The sequence below is a fragment of the Tursiops truncatus genome, chromosome 5 (genome assembly GCF_011762595.2).
Source record: "Tursiops truncatus isolate mTurTru1 chromosome 5, mTurTru1.mat.Y, whole genome shotgun sequence".
Lineage (NCBI taxonomy): Eukaryota > Metazoa > Chordata > Mammalia > Artiodactyla > Delphinidae > Tursiops > Tursiops truncatus.
The window spans coordinates 75,226,177-75,247,297 of record NC_047038.1 but is presented as its reverse complement, the minus strand read 5'-3'; the positions used below and the strand labels follow the sequence as shown (position 1 = coordinate 75,247,297).

The window sequence follows — 21,121 nt, the reverse complement described above, 5'->3', positions numbered from 1 at the left end:
CACAGTTCGCTATGCAATTTTGGACTTGGGGGTGAAGGGAGGAAGGGATCTCAAAAAGCTACTGACCAGAACTGCCTGTGATGTATGGGCTGATCATGAGGGAGGAATCGGGGTCTGGCATGGCAAAGGGGAGACTTAAGGAATACTACCAGGGTGAGAAGCATAGGATGGTTAACTCTGTAATCCAATCTCTCCTCCTACAAGTATATCGTGAGGGTCAAGTCCCTCAGAGAATTACTCTCCGGGTACCAAGTAACACAAGTACTCAGGTCACTGATGGTTCTTTCCACTCTCGCCAGCTCCTCAATGATTGTTGGTTGGCTGTCAGCACTGACAGCAGGAGGGGAGAAACAAAGGGAAATTGCTTTACTGCCTAGTTTGATCACAGCCACTTCTACTCCCTTCTTTAATAACGTGAAAATGTAGGAATTGCCTGTCACACTTGTCTGTCACTGGAGCTCCCTTCTTTTTTTACCTTGCAGCATTTCTATCCTACTCTTTTAATTCTGATTACAACATGCAATATTACCAAAGCTAATTTTCTACAGGAAACATTCAGGGAACTTCATTAAGATTGTACGGATCCCACCTCTAATTCAGCAATTAGACAAGGTGGTTAGGGTGATGCACACACTCATTGTGAAAATAAAATCGTTTTGAAATTTCAAGTTGATGGCACAGATGAGGTTTTAAGACTTAGCCTACTATTATCTCTACGTGATAGAATTACAGGTAATTTTTATTCTCTTCTTTATATTCTTATTTTTTTCAAAGTGTTTTATAATGATATTTTACTTTTATGATTAGAAAAAAATAAAAATTATTTCAAAAGATTTAGCCTGAGTAGACACTATTTCCATCTACTTTAGAAACATCTTTTTCCATAAACTGCTGATATACTAATTAGAAATCAATGCTAGCTAGTCATTAAAGCTGGTTTCTTAAGGAGTTCCACCTGTCAATACTTCAACAGCCTGGCTAGAATTGTTGCATTCTTTCATCTGTGAGAGACTTAAGAATGTCACTTAATTTTCCAAATTTGGGGTTTGAAAAACGCATGGGGGAAAAAAAAGTAAAAATCACTCACAATCCAATCAATTGAAAAATCATATAAAACAAAAAGTAAAATAACCCTCAACCTGTTTTCGTACACATAGACAGACTTACCTACAAATGCATTTATTTTTTAAAAAATTTTAAAATTTAAAAAAAAATTTTTTAATTTTTTTAAAAAATAAAAGGGAAGTTATAATAGTTCCACTTTTTTAAAAAAATAAATTTATTTATTTTTGGCTGCATTGGGTCTTCATTGCTGCACGTGGACTTTCCCTAGTTGTGGCGAGTGGGGGCTACCCTTCGTTGCAGTGCACAGGCTTCTCACTGCGGTGGTTTCTTTTGTTACAGAACACGGGCTCTAGGTGCGCGGGCTTCAGTAGTTGTGGCACGCGGGCCCAGTAGTTGTGGCACACGGGCTTAGTTGCTCCGCGGCATGTGAGATCTTCCCGGACCAGGGCTCGAACCCGTGTCCCCTGCATTGGCAGGCGGATTCTTAACCACTGTGCCACCAAGGAAGTCCTAGTTCCACTTTTTCACATGTACATCTGTGCTGGGAAATACATATATTATACCTTTTCCATTTTATTGTCTGTCTGAACCATAATTTATTTAACCAATTTTCCTATTGCTGAGCAACAGACTGTTTCAAATTTCTTGTCATTGCAAGTATGGCTTCAATGGACATCTCTGTACATGTTTTTATATATAATGATATTACTTCTGCAAAATTCTTAAGAGTGCTATTCTTCAATTAAAGATGATAGTCATTCTAAATAAATACTATCAAATTAGCCTCTTAAAAGACCGAAACATTACACTCTCAAAGTATGTGTCTCATTTCCCATGTCCTTTACTGCATTTAACATAACCCATTTTTTTCAATTGTTCTTACTCTGATTCCAGAAAAAAAAATGTTTTCATTCACATCCCCAGAGTATCTTTTCATATATTTTTTTGCCATTTGTGTAACTTCTATAAATGTGTTCAGATCCACTGTCTATGTTTCTACTGTCTTTCTCCTATTGTTCACTCTTACATACTTATTGTCCGACGCTCATTGAAATCACTCCTTCACAATGCCTAGTACTGAATCTGCCCTTAGTTTAAGGGGACATCATCATCTAAGGACATTCCAGCTTTATTAAATAAGTTAAGCTTTTAATGTTTTCATACTGTAGCACAATGGAATAAAAGACATCTGTTCACTACTAGTGACCAAAAGTCTAAAGCTTTAACAGTGCATTGGATGCTCAAATACCAAGAGAAATAGCATCACACCACAGCATACACAGCCATGAAGTTATTTCTTCACTTGAATAATTTCATGTGTACACACAGCAGTAAGAATCACAGCACACTTCATCACACTGGGAGCAGCTTAAAGAGACAAAGCCATCTACTCTCAAAAGAAAAATTTTGAATAATGACGTAGAACACTCTCATCATTCTTCATAAAAATATCTCAATGCTAAAAAATCTAAAATAAAATGCACCCAAAATGACAAGAATTTAGTTAGAATGGGGAGTTAGAAGGATATTTTTTCTTTTTCTTTATATTCTCTAAATGATATTTTAATTTCATCATTTAAAAGTAAATTTTAATTATGAACTTAGAGTGGTGACAGTTGCACAACTCCATGAATATACTGAAAAACAGAATTCTACAATTTAAAAGGGTAAATTTTATGATACGTGTATAGTATCTCAATGAAGTTATTTTTGTATAAGTAGAATTTTAAAGTTAAAATACTACACTGATTGACTTTTCTGTGAACCTAAAACTGCTCTAAACAATAAAATGTATTTAAAAAAAAAAACTAGAGTATCCTGTGTTAAGTTCCCATTAATTTCATGTTGAAAATTCTGGAAGACAGTAGGATGCATAAAGCTATAGCATGACAAGCCTCTTTGCAACCCCTTGTTCTTGGCAATGATATCTGATGAGCAGGTGGAGTGGCTTCTTAGAGAATCAGTGAAGGGAGTGTCAGCGTATCCAAAACTTCTGGGTGACTTTTATCCTAAGGCAACTTATAGAGCCTGCATAAGACTGATCCACGTTCCCATTATGCTTATTAGTATTAACACTGTTAATATTGGGAGAGAGGGACACACAGTTTTGAGGGCATTAGCCTCCTGTGGCCTCCTTTGCCTGCCAAAGCAATAAAGCTATTCTTTTCTATTTCACCCCCCCCAAAAAAAATATTGGGAGAGACATAGCCATTCCTTCTCTTTCTATTCTGGCTCAGCTTCTGGGGTCCCAGCTGATGATTACTGAAAATTTCATTGAGTAGAACTATTTCACAGGGAAAAAAAACATGTAAGTTCTAGGTTAATTAAAAAGCAGCAGAGAATAAATTAATTCCATTTATCACTAGCATAACATAATGGATGAGAGCACCCTGGGGCCTGATTATGCTTTTAGAACGTCCTGTATGAATGCTAAGCCAAAAAGAAAGGAGAACCTGCAACAAATATTGCATCTAGGATGCTAATCAAGAAGCCAGAGTAGTCATCAAGATACAAGTGAAACTGTTTTACTCAATGAATTTGATAAAATTAGACTTCTACATGTTTTAAAGTTTCCACTCCTTGAAAGGAAATAATAAAAATAAAATCCATTTTTATTCCCAAATCGAGAATGAGGGACTTCCCTGGTGGTCCAGTGGTTAAGACTCCACGCTCCCAATGCAGGGGGCCTGGGTTCGATCCCTGGTCGAGGAACGAGATCCCCCATTCATGCCGCAACTAAGACCAGGCACAGCCCAATAAATAAATAAATAAATAAATCTTGAAAAAAAGAATGGGAACAAAAGAATATTTCCACATTATGGCAGTCTGGTCGATGGAAAGAGCCACTGTCCTCTACCTGGGAGTCTAAAAGTCAGAAACTTCAATTAACTTTCAGTGATATGAAATCCGTTCTTGGAAGTTCAGGGAGGAGAATATTTCTTTCTGGAAGGAAACTTGAGGTTTTCTTAGGGAGTGAGGCATAAATCACACCAGTATCAGTCAGACTTCGAACTAAGGGCATAAAGAAACGTTAGGTTCTCTCTAACCAAGCCTCTCCCTCATTTCCAAATTAACATACCACCAAAAAGCATGAAAAAGATTTAAACAATATTTGCCACAGAATTCCAGCACTTCTACTTTCAGTTTGGCACCCTGACAGTATTTTTGTGGGCCACACCTCATTCTAGTGGCTGTATTTTCCAGATCTTCCCAAGACAGCGTAACTTAGGAGGAGCATCTAGGACTGGAGATAACTTCCTTTAGGATTTGTCTTTCCTGCTATGCCTCATGCTGGGGGGGCTGACCTCCCTAAAAGGTCACTCATTTCTTGGAAGAGCTGAGAAGGAACCCACCAAAACACAAAGGAAAACCTGGGAGCTGATAAAATACAAGAAATCCACTCGACGAAGGAAAACGGGGGGAAGATTTTGACTGAAGCTAAGTGATCTATGGCTGCTCAGGTTTTACGAAATTTGAATCACCAATCAGCAGCACAAAAATTCGTGCCCTAAGATAGCACTTTGGTCTCATTTTAAAGTACTTTATCTTCTCTATGCCATTTTATTTTCCCCTTCAACTTTAAGAACACCAATCTTCTATTCTGCCTTTTCTTTTTTTTAAGTCAGCATGGGAAAGGGACTAATTTTCTTTTTCTATTCTGTGTACAATATAGCCATGGCTCTAAGAAAAAATCATCCCTGTGAAGTAATGCAGAGTACAGTGCCCGGCACACAGGAGGTAATTAAAAAAAAACAAAAAACGCCTGTAGGTACAGAATGAGAGCATGTTTATGTAGGTTTCATGTGTCTTCTTTGCCACAGGTACTAAGCAGCTCAGCAAATACTTTTTTTTCCTTTCCTTTTCCTGTATTAAATACTACCCCTACCCTGTGCAAGGAATAGATAGAAATATCTTACTGTATTACAGGAGTGTAGGAATGAGATCATTATAGGTTTGTTTCTTTACCAATTAAAGGCTAGAGTCAAAGACCTATGATATCACAAATTCCCTCAGGAAAAATTGCCTTCTCCCATCTTCTTATCGAGGTTCATGGTCAATGGGCTGAACCATTTCTTATATCTCAAAGAAACGATAGCTTAAAATAGATGGCAGGTGTACTGCCATTCTATGCATGGCAGCATACATACATTTTTTTCTAATCCAAAAATGGAATCTGGTTTATTTGTCGGTAAGGTAAGAGAAACTTAAGAAACCGACACTTTTATACCCCAGATAACAACACATAATTGTAGAACTATGTAGATGAATCGCACAGCAAAGTTGTGATTTCTAATGAGGTAAGATAAATAATGTTGTCAAGGCAGCCATCTGATCAAGAAAAATAAAATACCTTTCCTAAAAAAAAATCTACCCTACACAATAAGGAAATAGGGAAGTCTAATAGACCTTGCAACCTCCCTAGAAATGTAGTAAGAGCTTCACAGCACGAGTCACAGAAAGTTACTCTCGGGACAGCCTTTCACAAACACACTGTAAAGTCATATTGGCCAGATGGGTTTATGTTGGGGGTAAAGAGGGAGAATGGGAAGTTTAGTGCAGGCATCATGCAGAATGTCTTCCAAAGCTCTCACTTACCCTAACTGAGATTTCTACTGTCTCAAAGAGAAAAGTGTATAACAGCCAAGTAATCTATTTTTAACCTACTATTTTGTTTAAAGGGAGAGAAACTGCTCTGGATAAAATAAAACAAAATAAAAACACAGAACACCCAGGAAATTAACCAGCAAGAATGAGCTAGTATACACTAGTTCCTTTTATCTCTGCCAAGGAAAGTAGGGTAAAGCCAATTGTTGGCAGTTTCCATGTAATTCATTTGAAGGAATTTTGAGGAAAAAAAAAAAAAAAGAAATTGAAGGGAGAGTTGAAAGTCAAAATGTTCTGATTACTAGCAATAAAAATAGATGTATTTTAAGGGTTCATTCAATGCACTCTATTATAATGCTTATTTATATGGTATTATTGAAGGAAGAGGTTAACTATATGTTATCCCTATCAGTATCAACATTTTTAAAAACTAAAACATTTTGAACAAAAATTTCTCTGTGAAAGATTATACATTGAATAGAATATAAACTGTTCTTGATGTCTCAGGGCTATTACTACTAAGCTTAGATGCAATAAAATGATATCTGGAAGAGAAACTAGACAGGATGGTCTCTCCCTATCAATGGCCCATCTGCCTTCAAAAATGTTTGTGCCTGCTCTAAAATAAGTATTCTGCCTCCTTCTTTCACATGTTTAAATGTCACTTCTTATTTGGTTGGTGAGTCTGATTATACTTCCTTCTCCTTTCTAATTTATTGCTTCTTGTGCCTATGAGTTAGGAAGTTAGATCATCACCATGATAGAATTATACGTAAAGGGAAAATCGCCAGGTGCTGAGCGAAAGCCTAGGAAGCTCCCCCGAGAGTTTAGAGGATGAATTGGCAACTCTTTCAGCTGCCTTCGCCTTGCTTCCCTTACATCTGGGTGCTTCCCTCTGTCCCAGACAGTTGAGATGATTGCACGGGTTATTTGTGGTTACTCCGCTAAAACCAACAGGGAAAAGATGGCTTCTGTCTCTTTAATTTGCAACTCAAGAGTAGCCACGTTGTACCATACCTGAAACATCAGCACTCAGAGATTCAGCGTGGACATTTTGTATAAGTTTAATTTCCTCCATGGCCATGATTTTGTTAAATGTTACTGAAATAAAAAGTACAGCATACAATCTATGAGCACAGAGCTTCTGAAAGGGGAAAAAAAAAAAAGTGGCCCACACTTAGATTACCAATTCTGTTCTACATCTTCCGCTTCAGCGAAAGAAAACACATTACCTTTCATCATGTTGATGCATATAATGTGTAATAAAATGGAAGAGGTGGAGGAGACAAAGTGATACCTGTAATAAAACACTGAAATTATTATTGTATTTCACAATCCACAAAACTGCAAATTCACTGAATTACAGTCTCCATCAAATTGCTGACTCCTGCCCCCAGGGAGAAATGTACTGTATTCCTCATACCTGAAAAGGAAAGGTAGGATTAGTTCAGGGATGCTTTCCTTTTTAGTAGTAATAGAGCCAATGTTTATGCTGGGTAAAATGACATAATTTCCAAACTATGCATAAAAAAATATATCTTGCCAAATTTACAGCCTTCTCATAGCTCACCTCTTCTGTTTCAAAGTGCTCTTTAATACCCAAGGTTTGTATTCTGTTATTACAGTCTAATTTCTCTTAATATTTTTAGGATAAGAGAAAAGGTTTAAAAAACATCATCATCATCATGTTTTCTTTTGTTCCTGCATTATTTTCCAAGTAACTCAAAATTGTTTGCAAATATTCATCCTCACAGAGGTATTGGAGAAAAAATTATCCTAAGGCAAAAATCATTTTTGAAACATTTACACACTTATACAAGGTCAATGATTATCCTCCTGCTTTGCCAGATATAACACATTTCCATTTTAAGTTCTCTTTCTTTAGAAAAATTAAATTCCATGAGCTTTTCTAGCTTATGCCCACAGGTTCCTCTGGCCATCTTTCTACTTGGTATAAGTAATCTCCAAAATTGTCTTAGTATCATAATGTCATATATATCTTTTTACCTTTATTAAACTTTTTCAAATACCAATCACTTTTTTTTTTTTTTTTTTTTTTTTTTCGGTACGTGGGCCTCTCACTGTTGTGGCCTCTCCCGTTGCGGAGCACAGGCTCCGGACGCACAGGTTCAGCGGCCGTAGCTCACAGGCCCAGCCGCTCCGCGGCATGTGGGATCTTCCCAGACCAGGGCTCGAACCCGTGTCCCCTGCACTGGCAGGCTGATTCTTAACCACTGTGCCACCAGTGAAGTCCCCACAATATTGCTTTTGAATTCAGTTTCCTGGGGCTGACTTATAAATGTCCTCTGTTCCATTGGCCTGGAATCAGATACATGTTTTCTTTTATAGCATCTATTGCCACCGTATACTGCAAATTACTGCCTGTGGATCTGTGTTTTACAATCTACCCAACCGAATGTGAAACTAGTGAAGAGTTGGGAAAATATAACAATATAGTTCACTGTATATGAAAATGTGTTTCTAATCATTTTCTGCCTACCCACACTGACTTTTACAGTGCTCCTATTGGTATATTTTCCCATTTAATCCAAGTCCTCTGCTACTTACTGAGGGCCCATGAAGCCCACACAATTGAACTACACAAATTGGGGATAGAAAAAAGAGGCATAAATCGTATTCTGTCCTCGGCAAATTTATAATCTCAACAGAGGCAGGATAGAGAATGCTCCAGTATTGGAATACAAACAAAAGAAAACTCTTCTACCTAATCTTCTAAAAGTAGCCTATGAGCATTCTTTGGTTAAGTACTTGCCAATTTGATTATCTGCAAGTGATTTTTGAGATTATGTATACAACAGTGGTATACAACAAGTAACAATATGCAATTTAGTTGAAGAATGATTCTATAACTTAGAATCAACATTGGAATCTCAATATACTTTTGTTGTTCTCTATTGATAGTGCATATGTTTTTCGATGGAAAATTTTAGTATAACTGTAGTGAAATTAACATTTTGGGAGTGAAGGAAATCTCTAGACATGTCCTTTGAAAATCTCAACATACCATCCTCTTTTTCTTTTCTCATACACCCCTTCTGTGTCAGTTTTTTTAAACACAATTTCCTCAAAATGAGTCAATATGCAGGAAGGGACTAACTCTGCAACCGTTTTACTTGGTGAGCAGCAAACATTACGACAATATGCCACATTACGTGTGAGGGCTGGGGACTCGAAGATTAATCAGACATTGTCCCTGCCCTGGAGGAACTCACTGTCTTATGAGACAGTGCTGTCTGTGTGGGGTGAGGGGAGGCTGACATTAATCAGTCTTACACTGCTCCCTTTTAATGACTGAGATTATAATTCTGTGTGGAATTTCAAAGACCTTTCATGCTGTAGCTTGCAAGAAAAAGTTCATATTTTTGAGACTAGGGAAAAGTATTCTCATTCTACTTATTTGCAATCAAACATCTTCCTTTGATAACTTGGTTTCCTCTGCACAGGACAATGTTTATGGATTTTTTCCCCAAAGTCTTTTAAAACATGACACATGTTAGACTTCAGTTCATAACTCTATCCCTTGGCCAGCTTTCTTTTCATCTCTAGTTTCATTTTTCCACTTGTCCTCACGGTCAACCTCTTCCCACAAGTCTTCAAACATTCTTAACCTTCTCATACACCATGTTTCTATTTTAACACTTGCATCATGCCCTACTTAGTGACTACAGTATTGGAGAGATGTTGCTGAAGTCTACAGGGCAGTGGGCAGGACATGTTTAAAAGTTAAGACTACCAGCAGAGTATAGCCTCCTGAACAAAGAGTAAACTCATTACAAATGATGTACAATAGGTTTGTATTTATCTACAGTTTAAAAGGTCTTGAAAAACTCTGAAGTGAAAAATGATGCTAGTGGGCAGTTCTATCATAAAATTTGTCTGATGTACTCTGAAAACGAGGGCTATATACCTGGGACTGCGAGAGAAGAGTGTCACCAGATTTGGGTGCAGGAAGGCCATCAGTGATCTTTATTGTTATAACTGCTGAGGTTACTATACAAAGAGTTCACAGTTTAATCCATGGTTGTGTATCGCAGATGTGAGTTTGTTTTGTACCACAACTCAGAATCCACTTTCCCTTAGAAATAATGTTATACGTGGTGGGTATTCCACCCAGTTCTCTGTTGGGGAATGAAAGGCTTATTCCCCTAAGTGCTGCAGTGCTGCAGACACATGTCCCGGGGTAGGTAGAATAACGGCCCCCAGAGATGGTCACTTTCTAATCCCTGGAACCTGTGAATATGTTACCTTCCATGCAACGGAATTTTGCAGAGGTGATTAAGTTAAGGGTGTTGCAATGGGAAGATTATCCTGGATTTTCCAGGTGGGCCCAATGCAATCACAAGCACCCTTATAAGAAGGAGGCAAGAGTGTCAGGAGTCACAGGAAGAGATGTGATAACAGAAGCAGAGGTCAGAGAGGGAGAGAGATTGGAACGTACTACTGAAGGCAAGCAGAATATGTCACCCTAAAACATGCCATTTTGACACACTGATTATTTAGAATTAAAGTTACTTGGGAAACAGCCAGTACAAGAAGGACACTTTGACCCTCCTGTGTCCCCCCTAAAAGTGGGAAATAAATCTCCCATGTGAAAGGTACCCTCCCTGCACCAGAGGATGGAAGGCATCCTTATCACCAGATATAGGGAATTCAGGGCCAACAAACAAGCCTTGTTACTTCTTCACTAACTTACTATTCCAAGCCCAAACCACTTTGTTTTGTCAATTCTTCACAAATTTACTGTTTCTTTGTCTAAGAGGTATAAAAGCTTCCTACTTTGGTGACTTCTTTGAGTCTCATATTTTTATGGGACTCTCATATATACAAAATTAAATTTGTTTTTCTCCTGTTCATCTGTCTTATGGCAATTTAATTATTAGACTAGCCAAAGAACCTAGAAGGGAAGAAGAGAAAAATTTTCCATCCCTATGCTACATGGCCAGCTTTGAAGATGAAGGGGCCACAAGCCAAGGAAGCCAGGAGGTCTCTAAAAGCTAGAAAAGGCAAGGAAAGGGATTCTCCCCTCCAGCATACAGAAGGAACACAGCCCTGCTGCCTCACTTTAGACTTCTGAAACTATAACTCCTCAATGCTTACAATTTGAGAAGTCTTACAATAGGAATCCTGTTTAACTTTGTTGAGAATTTCCCAAAGTATTTAACCATAGACATTTTAAGGATTATTTTTTAAACATTCTTTAAAATAACTGTTCATGGAACCTATTTTAGGAAATAATGGTTTAAGGATTTATGCTATGGATGATGGCATCTGGAAGGGATGCAGACATTCCTGGATACATTTAGTGAGACTGAAATTCCATCCACTGTCTCCATTCAGTGAATTATTACCAAGTGTCTGTTATGGCTTTACGTTGAGATATGTATTGGGATGAGGGAAGAAGGGATGAGATATAAAGACATAAAGAAAATATCACTGGGACTTCCCTGGTGGTCCAGTGGGTAAGATTCCATGCTCCCAATGCAGGGGGCCCGGGTTCGATCCCTGGTCGGGGAACTAGATCCTGCATGCATGGCACAACTAAGAAGTCCACACGCCGCAACTAAGAAGTCCACACACCACAACTAAGAAGCCCCCATGCCTCAATGAAGATTCCTTGTGCTGCAACTAAGACCCAGCACAGCCAAAATAAATAAATATTAAAAAAAAAAAATATATATATATCACTGACTCTACAGGAAGTAACATTTAGTAGGGGGTATGAGATATTTACCAAAAAATTATAAACCAGGTAGAAAATGTTAGGTTTTGCGTGTGTATGGGTGGAGGAAGGGATGACGGTGCAGTGAGCTGCTGTGGATGTTCGGAGGACAAAATAAAGAACCACTTCTGGAAAGAGGGGGAGCTGTCAGAAAATGAAGTATGGAAGAACTGGAATATGAATTTGAAGTCCTTTAAGGACAGCTAGGCTGAAGACAGGAAGAGCAAGAGAGAAGACGGGGGGGGGGGGGGGGGGGGGGGGGCGGGCGGGGGGGGCCGGGTGAGCAACCTTAGCTGTTACAGGCACTACCCAACTCAAGAACGACATGGGGAAAGCAAGACAAGCCTAGCTAAGCCACATCCTTATCTGTGCAATAATCAGAATTATAAATCGGGGTTCTAGTTCCAAGAAATTCTTAAGTCCCACAAAACACCAACATTTATCACAAATAAATGAAATAAAAAGTGATAGAGGTTCTTAAAAGACTTGCGTATATATAAGCAAATGCTTAATATAAAATTTAAGTCTGTCTTAAATGTTCCTTTTGGGGGTATTTTTCCGCATGGGAAGGACTTTCTGAGGCTTCTTAAAATATATACCAGTCAAGTTTAGACTAAAGGTGCTTTTTCCTTTTTCTGGTAAATCTTCCAGTAAGTATAGTTCTCCTCAGTGTTCCCTGGGCCTCTAAACTTCTAAACTTCAGTTCAGGACTACAGTCATTTATTTCAAAGAGTCTCAATGTCAATTCTGCATGCATGGAAGACTTTGCTTTAATAGTAAACGGTAGAGAAGGCGCATTTCTGTGCTGATGTTAGCTTCCTGTTTGGCGTGCATTTCAGGCTCTTTGGGTGCAGAAACTGTCTCCCCGTTGCTTGTTTGTAAGCCTCTGCTGCAGAGGAGTTGCAGCCATCCCGTCCACGTTTGCTACAATGGTGAGAGGCTCATGGAAGTGAAATCTTGGCTCCAACTCGAACTCGTTTAGGAAACGAAACTTTGAATTTTTAAAACTTATTTCAATATGGAAAAGTAAGATTAAAGCAAGTGGCGTTTTAGGGGTGAGGAAGTCAGCAGAGCTTTATTTTGGTGGGGGAAGGGCTTTAGCCCCTAGAAGAAACAAGCCTGTCACTTTCTGCAAAGATGCCTATTCTGTCCCAGGGCTATATCCAAAGCAAATCAAGCAAATCATTTACTTCCTGAAATTTCATTAAAGAAGGAAAGGGTAGGATTTAGAGGATCAGAGAGCCCCTCCCAAGAAACATATTCACACAGGTGTGACCTCTGGAGACTGTGTGCCCCCCTTGTTTATCTGGCAAACACCTTCTCATCTTTCAAGACAGCTCCAATGACACCTCTGGGAGGCCCTCTGGTTCCCTTTGGCAGTTGTTTACTCTGCCCTTTGTGCTTCCAGGCACTCTGTGCAAAAACTCTCTCAAATATCACTAATCGAATTTTATCCGGTTATCTGTTTACATATCTGAATTCAATTCAATAAAGTTCTGCTAGGGCAATGCTAGATTCAAAGGCTCAAAGGCAGGAAGAACTCTGGCCTTTAGAAGCTACTTCCTACCATAGGTGACAGACAAATATACAACTGCTTAGAGTTCTCTGTAATAGCAGAAGAACAGAAGGCAATGGAGAGAAGAGAGGAAGGAGGGGGTGACCAGGATCTCCTGGGTGGCAGGGTCTAATTTCATATCCTTAGCCCTTAGCACAAGGTCTGGTGCATAACAAGTTCCATACATGTTAATGAAGGGAGGGAGATGGGGAGAGAGGAGAGAAGGAGGGAACAAGGGAGGGAGGGAGGGAGAGAAGGGAGGGGAATCAACAGAAATGCCCCAGCGCATCCCAGTCACTGCTGTACGCTGTCAAATCCATCAGTTACTCTAAAGTGGTATTTTCAGGCTCCTGGAAGAGATATTTCAGAGCAGACAGTTGATGGTTCAATTTTACCTAACACATAAAACAGTACATGATAATCACCAACTGAGGGAGACAAGTCATAATTTGTCCCATATTTAACTGTCATCCCACAGAGCATGTTAATAACACTCCCAGGGGGTCTACGGAAAAGAAACTTGCATTCACTAAACCACTAGCACTACACCAATTATTTCTTGGATCCTGCATTATTAGATCAGCAGGCTGTTTTGCTCCCACAAAAGGATTTAGCTAGGATTTTCGTCCCCTTAGGACCTTGTTTGCCATCCAGTTCTCCATTTCTTTGCCAGCTTCATCTGTGCAACTCATCTTGGGTTACCTCTGGCAGATGGAGAGAGGAATCTAATTTCAAGCCTCTGCTGTCTGCATCCCAAAGCCCTCCCCCAACAGCCTCTATTTCATCAGGAAGAGAAGGGAGGAGGGAGGATGAGCAACCTCCCTAAGAGAGGAGAGTGTAAAGTATTTCTCAAATTTTCGTCTTCAACGGCTGGTATCATTTTACTCCCTGAGGGGAGACTATGCTTTGTTGTTTAGGCCGGCCATATAATCTCTAGTATCCCGATGCCACAATATCAATTACAGGTTCATTTGGATAATGGGATAAATTGGTGTCCAGACTGCTAGACAAGACATAAATTGGAGGTGGTGGGGCACGGTGGAGGGGAGAGGATGCTGGAGGGGATTGAGGATATAAGTGAAATAAGGTAAAGTCGAATTCTTCATACCCTTGCAAATTAAGTAGCTTAATTCTGAACTGTTACTTGTCTCATGAAGAGAAGCTCGCCAGCAACCAAAGTGAAGCAGATATTCCTGAAGAGGTTTTCTTAGGTCCTAAGTAGAGAGAGATGAATTCTCCCATAGCACCCCAGCTCTCCCAGTGTAATGCTAAGAGCAGACAGGAAAAATAAATGACTTGTAATTTAAAATACATGTTTTACCAGACACAGAAAGTCATGTATCATAAGATTCTATTTATATGAAACAGCTAGAATAGGTAAACTCATAGAAACAGAAAGCAGAGTGGTGGTTTCCAAGGGTTGAGGAGAGGGAGAAACACGGAGTAATTACTTAATGGGTGTGGCGTTTTATTTGGGGGTCACGAACACATTTGGGGACGAGACAGAGGTGTTGGTGTACAATATGGTGAATGTACTAAGCGCCACTGAATAGTTCACTTGAAAGTGGTTAATTTTACGTTGTGTGCATTTCACCTGAATAAAAAATAAATATTTTATAATGAGATGTTTTCTAATTAATGGCCTAACTATTTCTCATTGCTCAACAATCTACCTGGAAACAGGGAGGATTTTATTTCCTTCCATAGTGAAAAGAGGGATTAAATAGGTCTCTAGGTTCTAATATTTGTCACCTTTTGGTTCTTCTTACAGAAAGTCTAGTGTTTTCCCAGAATGTCTGTTGCCCAGAAGTAATTCTAACCTACTACCCCTGACTTGCTTGGCCCTGTACCATCAGCAGCAGTGACCGGTGTGGCTGGAGAATCACAAGTGGATGGGGTGCACCTGCGTTCACTAGCCCCTGCGCCCCCTGCCGGCCCGTGTGACCCAGCCGTGCTCTGGGGAATGCCCTTCTGTGGTGGTGACATCAGACAAAACTATGGGTCATTTCAATTCAGTACCAAAATACGAAGAACTGGCTCTCTCCACACACTTTTAGGATCAAAGAAAATCGATTTTAACAAAGAACAGAAACATCTTTGGAAGAAACACAGTTTTTTTTCCCCTTCTTTTTGATACTAAGAAGAACATATGCTTCCACACACAGATCCAAAGCGGTCAGCTGTTAAGCGGAAAGAAAAGCCCAAGAACTTAGAAGGAATAAAAATATTGAGAATAGAGGTAAATAGAAGGGAACTTGAAAAGAAACTGCAAGATTATGTAACAACAACAACAAAAATGGCTAACCATCATATTTAGGAAAAGCAGGTATGGGACTGCTCAGTCTTACCCAACACCTTCCGCCTTGTGCCCTACGCCATGCAGTCAGGGCCATAGACTAACAGGCCTCCCAAACCGTCACCCAACCAATTTTCTAAACCACTCAGTTGGTCTCCCACTCTACTTCTTGATGTAGCTGTAATCTTTCTGGTTTTGCCCTAATGACATTTTTTCCAACCATGGCTCGGTCTCATCTCCTAGACTTAATGCTTAGCTTTGAGTGTTTGGTTTCGTTGACCAAGGCTTAGACATTCTTCTGGGACTCCTGCCTTCAATGGCTTCATGCATTCAGCCTGGACCAGGGATGCTGAAACAGAGTCCCCCTAAAACTGAGTTCCTCTGCTGAGTTTATGACTAACCTCTCTATCCAAAACTTTACTTCCTTTCTTTTCCTGAACCTGTTCCCCTTAAGACTGAGGAGTATCAAAGAAAAGGGGAGACTGAAACCGTATACAAGCCCCCGTGTGTCTGTCCTTTGAAGTAAAAGGCTTTTGCTTTCGTCTTCCAGGCCTCCCTTGAGTCTCTAAATGCTGGCTCAAGAGTTAATGATTATGAAATGTGAAGATGCAGAAACAAAGAATAGCTGTTGGGCCAGGAAACTGGTAACAATTTAGACTATAAATCCAACATATCGCAGAATCACCAAACTCCCAGTTCCTTGAAAGATATAGATAAAGGCCTGACACACATTCCTAAGTTGTTTTTACAGGAAGCAGCCCCTACCAGATGAAAACTGTGACCACAAGCACATAGGCCCTAGACTGGTTGAAACCAGAAGGCTGATGAAGTTTGAAACTTCACCTTGATGCCAACCAATCCGAGAATTGTCCATGAGCTGATATGCACCCTGAAGACCCCTCCCTCACACTGCCTTTAAAACTCCTTCCCTGGGCTTCCCTGGTGGCGCAGTGGTTGAGAGTCCGCCTGCTGATGCAGGGGACACGGGTTCGTGTCCCGGTCAGGGAAGATTCCACATGCCGCGGAGTGGCTGGGCCCGTGAGCCATGGCCGCTGAGCCTGCGCGTCTGGAGCCTGTGCTCCGCAACGGGAGAGGCCACAACAGTGAGAGGCCCGCGTATCGCAAAAAAAAAAAAAAAAAAAACCCTTCCCTAAAAGCCATCAGGGATTTCAGGTCTTTGGAGCATGAGCTGCCTGTTCTCCTTGCCTGGTGCCCTGCAATACATGCTGTACTTTCCTTCACCACAACCAAGTGTCAGTAGTTGACTTTACTGCACGAGGGTGAGTGGACCCAGGTTTGGTTCTGTTAACGATGTCACTCCTCCCTGTGACTCACGGAAAAGTGTTCGGTTCTGTTTTGGTGAGTCCTTCCTTTTCTTGGTGTATCCCTCAAGACTAAGCCTAAAATAAGGTTCTAATATTGATTTCAGGCTCACAAATGGCTAGACAAGCTGCATATCAAGAAGAAATGTTTAAATATAATGAGAAAGCAAAATATATTAAACGCTTTCAAAATCCCCTAATTCTATTGCAATATGCCAACTGACTCAGAGAGTCTTATTTTTTCCCTATGTTGTGTGAGAAAAAAACATGTGGTCCTGTCACAAAATGTTCTACATGCCACAGAAGTTGTAGCATGATTTTTCTGGAAAAAAATCCTAAAAGAGGGGAAAAGCATCTGTTTCCTATGTTTGTCATGCTATGAATGAAATGCAAAATGGGGAGTGGGCTATGCAGGGGCATCTATTCTCCCTTTGATAGCAATGCTGAGGTAGAGCATCAATTTGGGGCTATCTTATGGTTAAGCAGCATGGATGAGGACTGCAATGTCATATGTGTGTAACTCCTGTCTTAAGCTGAGCAATTCCCTGTCACCTCCATCCTGACATCACTGCCACACCATGATAAAATCACACTGATAAAGCCCATGATAAAATCACACTGACCAGGCTCTTCCGCTTACTGACTCTGACCTTGGGCAAGTCATTTAACCTTTTGGAGCCTGTTTCTCCACTTTCAAGATGGTAATAGTAATGCCTATTATTTATTATTTAAGGTGCCGCTATGGTTGAATGTGTCCCCCCGACAAATGCATTGAATTCCTAACCCCCCAGTACCTCAGAATGTGACCTTACTTGGAAATGGGTGATTGCAGATGTCATAGTTAAGATGAAGTCCCACTGGAGTAGGTTAGACCCTTAATCCAGTATGTCTGGCATCCTTATAAGAGGAAGGACAGCCAAGGGAAGACACAAACCATAGGGAAAATCTCACATAGGGAGACACAAACACATAGGGAGAATGACTGTGGACGGAGAGACTGGAGTGAGGCAGCTGCAGACCAAGGAATGGCAGCCAATGCCAGCCATCACCACAAGCTCCAAAGAGGCCGGGAAGGATGCTCCCCTACATGTCTCTGAAGGAGCACTGGCCCTACCTTGCTTTTGGACTTCTAGCCTGCAGAAATGTGAGACAATACATTTCTGTTGTTTTAAGCCACCCAGTTTGTGGTATTTTGTTACAGCAACACTAGGAAAGTAATAGGGTGGTGGAAGTGTAATTTACTTATTGTATGCGTGTATATTTTAATTGCGGGAGGAAAGACACTTAGGATAAACCAGATAGAAAAGAAGAAAACAAGGTAACTTTTCTTATGTATCTAAACCAAGGAAATGATATTATTTCCTCTGGAGCTGACATTGCTACTCTCCTTCCCACCCACAGGCCTCCTAGCTGTGCCTGCGACATCTGACCATGTTCCCTTCTTAGGGGCTTTGCATCAGCTGCATCTCTGCTGGGAACACACCAGGGCTACCCCCCAAATTCCTGTCATTCTTCAATAAGGCAGACCCTGCTACTCCATTTAACCCTGCAAACTGTCCTCCCACCCACCCAGCATATTCCCAATTCCCTTTACTTGGCTCTACTTTTTTCTTTTTTCCATATTCTTACTGACTTCTAATAGCCTAGTAATTTATTTAATTCTCTATCGCATGCATTATTTATTATCATTCTCCCTCTGTGATAGAACAAGCTCCAGGAGGGCAGGGATCGTCACCTGTTTTGTTCATTGATGAGAACAAGCATCTAGAACAATACCTAGTTCATAAGAGGTGCTCAACAAAGATTTTTAAAAATCCATTTTTTTTGTGTGTGTGTGGTACGCGGGCCTCTCACCGTTGGTGGCCTCTGCCGTTGCGGAGCACAGGCTCCCGACGCGCAGGCTCAGCGTCCATGGCTCACGGGCCCAGCCGCTCCGCGGCACGCGGGATCCTCCCGGACCGGGGCACGAACCCACGCCCCCTGCATCGGCAGGCGGACCCTCAACCACTGCGCCACCACAGAAGCCCCCATTATTTATTTTTAATTAGCCACTTTATAATTACAGAAGCTGTACCTGTGCATCAAAAAACATTATAAAAAATTAAAAACTTCAAATTCCCTCCATCCAATAATATCTCCCCAATCACGATAAACCAAAACAGTTTTTATCTCCTTTTAAGTGATTCCCTAAGGAATCCTGTTTCTTGAGGAAAAATGTCATGATAGGAATAACACCCATCTTCCAAGGCTTGGTATGTGGATTAAACCAAACAATACTTAATACAATGCTTGTTGTAACAACTAACACAGGTAGCTGTTATTTTCTCTCCTTTGATCTTGTCCTTAACTTCCACCCGTCCCCGCCCAACTTTCAAAAAGTAGGTGACAGATATCTGCAGCAGAAAGAATGGTGTGATGTTGTTCTTACAGGGGGGCAGGTGGAGAATGCCTTCCACTCCCGGCACTCAGGACAAAGCCCCCAAATTCACGGTACCAAGTTCTAAGGTCCAAACGCACCATGAGACACAAGGCCACCAACTATTCCATAGAATTTTACAACAGCAACCAATAACAGTAATTAACAATAACAATTAACACTTTTATATTGCACTCTCCCATTTGCAAAGCATTTTCATATGAAATTTTCTTTTATAGGTGAAAGAACTGGGGCTCTGAGAATTTACATGATTTGTCCAAGTTTACACAGCTGGTAAGTAAAAAGACTGGGAATTAAATCTAGAATTAGAAGATCATCAGTGACAAGGATCTTTTAACTTGCTATGTAGTGAAATGTATATTATCCATTTTGAGTCCCATTCACAATAAATGAAATATTATTTAGTATTTTCTTTGTAAGCTACTTCCTTCCCCATCCTCTAAACAAATGTCTTACCTCTCTGAATAGCCACACGGCCTTTCCTTGTTACAGAGCTCTCCTCCAAAATTTGCTTCTTGTAAAAAGGAGACTTCACCCTCAGTGGTACATGTGCCAGGAAATAGAGTACATTGTTGAGAAAGCCTGGGAATCACTGCTCTTGTGAACTGTTGAGAAAAAAACAAAACATCAAGAGCTTTATATCATCAGTTCTCTCCGGGGACACCTTTAAAATAAATCCCTTATCCATTCTTTGGCAGAAGTCATTACAAAAGAGGCTTTTTGTTTTTGTTGTTTTTGAGGTTTCCAATTAGGTTTAGTAATATATTTTTTAATGAATTTATTTATTATTTAATTATATTTGGCTGCGTTGGGTCTTAGTTGCTGCGCACGGGCTTTCTCTAGTTGCGGCGAGCAGGGGCTACTCTTTGTTGCGGTGTACAGACTTCTCATTGCGGCGGCTTCTCTCGTTGCCGAGCACGGGCTCTAGGTGTGCGGGCTTCAGCAGTTGCGGCACGCGGGCTCAGTAGTTGTGGCTTGTGGGCTCTAGAGTGCAGACTCGGTAGTCATGGCGCACGGGCTTAGTTGCTCCGCGGTATGTGGGATCTTCCCGGACCAGGGCTTGAACCCGTGTCTCCTGCAATGGCAGGTGGATTCTTAACCACTGTGCCACCAGGGAAGTCCTAGGTTTAGTAATATTAAGTTTGCATTCCTTAGCCTAAATTTATTCTAGGGCCTTCAAAGCATTTATTATAAACTGTTCCCACTTTTGAAGGGACTGAAAGAATCACATTCATGACTACTGAGGCTCCCATCCTTCCTATATACAGAATTCTCGCATTTATTTTTCATTGTAATTTAACTAAAATTCAAGGAGCTAGAAGACACAAAGTCAACCCAGCAGAGAAGTGAAGGCAGTAATCATTAGATTATTTCCTCCCCCAGAGGTAATAAAGCACCTTTTTATTCAAATACCAACCACTGTGTTAACTAGGTTGATGGGCTCCCCGTGGGCAGGGCACACACTATCGCTTCTAAACACATGAAATGAAAACCATGACGTAATGACTGTACATTTTAACTGGAAAGGAGGTGGGAAGTGTCCAGGAAACAATCCCAGATTCAAATATGCCCTTTGCAAAGCCCAGGAAAAGAAGACAACATTCTGGGGCAATGATGCAGGAAGAAATCACTTCAATTGTCAGGATGACAATGGCTGTTGGGCCCTTTTGAGGAGTTCACAGTGTGGGCTTAGAGAAGGATTCCCAGTCCTGGCTATGAGGGACGAGCTTGTATCAGACCAACTCCCACTGAACACAGCTAGAAAAGCTAGATAAAATTATTTTTAAAACCTATTTGAAGGTACTGGAGTGCTACCATGGCAGCCAGGACATGAGAGGACAAGATCTTGGGAGAAGGGAAATAGAAATGAGGCAAGTCATCATACTACTTTTCCCCTCAAGAGATCTACTGATCTTTAAGAGGCACAGGGCAAAACTGCTGAGAAGCCAAGCTGAAAGCTGCTGCTTAGAGGCCTGCTTTTGCCAGGTTCACAAGGCTGAGGAGACTCCAAAGAGAAGGGAAGTCCAGAGAAGCAAGCTCAACATTCCGCCCCTCTAAGCGTTCGCTCATTGATAAATGACGTAACCCAAGCAGAAGACGG

The 21,121-nt window shown here is 40.6% G+C and overlaps 1 protein-coding gene across 1 annotated transcript in view; it reads right to left on the bottom strand.

Annotated features, from left to right (window-relative positions):
• Positions 1 to 21,121, bottom strand: part of CRACD (capping protein inhibiting regulator of actin dynamics) — a 273,931-nt gene that overhangs the window by 122,996 nt on the left and 129,814 nt on the right. Inside the window, exon 2 of the mRNA XM_073805295.1 lies at positions 19,477 to 19,625. The gene's annotated coding sequence lies outside the window, so the exon portion shown is untranslated. The remainder of the gene's footprint in view (positions 1 to 19,476; positions 19,626 to 21,121) is intronic.